The sequence below is a fragment of the Cyprinodon tularosa genome, unplaced genomic scaffold (genome assembly GCF_016077235.1).
Source record: "Cyprinodon tularosa strain WSP-4 unplaced genomic scaffold, ASM1607723v1 ctg227, whole genome shotgun sequence".
Taxonomy (NCBI): domain Eukaryota; kingdom Metazoa; phylum Chordata; class Actinopteri; order Cyprinodontiformes; family Cyprinodontidae; genus Cyprinodon; species Cyprinodon tularosa.
The window spans coordinates 628221-629603 of record NW_024038846.1 but is presented as its reverse complement, the minus strand read 5'-3'; the positions used below and the strand labels follow the sequence as shown (position 1 = coordinate 629603).

The following is a 1383-nucleotide window of genomic DNA, read 5'->3' as shown; positions in this document are numbered from 1 at the left end:
GCTGCATGGAAGTTAACTGAGGTTCTTCAGGTTTGGCAAGGGTTAGAATCCAGGCTGGATTGAAAGTCACAAAGATTCACTGAGAGGCTAGGCTTAGGCGCTGACCAACTGGATCAACACTGCGGCGTTGAGGCAAGGTCTGAAGACAGCTTATGTAGTGGATCCTCTGATGATCTGATGGGCTGCAGCTGTGCAGAAGGCTCACTCAGGAGGATCCACGGCGGACTCTGCTGGAAAAAGGTGGAACTTCTCCAGCTCCCAACACTTTTGGCCTTATTTCATCTTGATTGTGTTTGCTGCTATCATCAATCTCCTCTGTTGCCACCTATACATCAGAAAAATAAAAAAATGCCTGTGAAGGGTTTAAAATACTAATTTTGATCTTATAAAATATATTGATTACTGAAGTGAATTAACTTGACTTATTCATTCTAAATAATTTTTTTCATATGTAGAATTTAAGCCCGCATGTATGATTTTAGATGGGATGGAATTCAAACTCACAAAAAAACAAAAACAAATGTTGAACTAAGATTTTCACTTTAATATGGCAAAAAATGCCAAATTATGTTGAAATTCATAACCAAGATGACAGCCGGACATCTGACTAAAACAATAATAATATATTGGATTATATTCATTTTAAACATTTGGAATTGGAAAATTACTTTATTCTATTTTGTTTACTCCGTAGCTCTGTTACTGCATCCTATAACAGAGTGAAGTGCTATTTGTTATTGAATTTACCAGAGGAGCCAGCGAAAACATGTCAGCGTGCTTTTTTAGACCTTGTAAACAAGGCAGCAGGGTTAATCATACCTCTTGTGCCATTTTCAAGCTTTGTGGCACAGGTGAATCAGAAAAGCAGAAATTATCAGCTCACCTCATATGCACCTTCTCTTTAGAAGGATTAGAGAGGACGTAGGTGTTGCTGTTATGCTCAGTACAGCACATTCTGCTCCACGCTCCAACTCCCACAGACCAAGTGACTGTTCCAGCAGCTTAACTCGACCCAGAAAAAAGGGGCAGTCTCTCTTTAAACACGGGAGCTTCTGAAGCCTTTGTCCACATGTAATATTAGATATCATGCCTGCTACAGGTGTTCAAACCCTTTGAACGTTTTGGCATTTTACCATGTCACAGCCACAAACCTCACGAAAAAAGCTATGTCAAAAAGCCATAAAGCTAAGTAGAAGCCAAATTTGAATCTTTTTGCTCTCACGAATTTTGTGATTGGAGTACTACTAACACTGAACTTTATCCTGATGACCCCATCTGCATTTAAACCATAATTTATCCAATATCACGCTGTGAGGACGCTTTTGGTCAGAAGAGAACATTGAGCTAAATATTTAACTCCAACCTCCAGTAAAGCCATCCAGT

At 39.3% G+C, this 1383-nt stretch overlaps 1 long non-coding RNA gene across 1 annotated transcript; it reads right to left on the bottom strand.

The window, feature by feature from the left end:
* Window positions 1–264: 264 nt before the first annotated feature.
* LOC119784462 lies at window positions 265–1002 on the bottom strand. Its single transcript, XR_005280937.1, has 2 exons — window positions 884–1002; window positions 265–325 (listed from the first exon to the last, which is right to left on the bottom strand). It is a non-coding gene; the product is annotated as an uncharacterized LOC119784462 (long non-coding RNA).
* Between the last annotated feature and the right edge of the window lie 381 nt (window positions 1003–1383).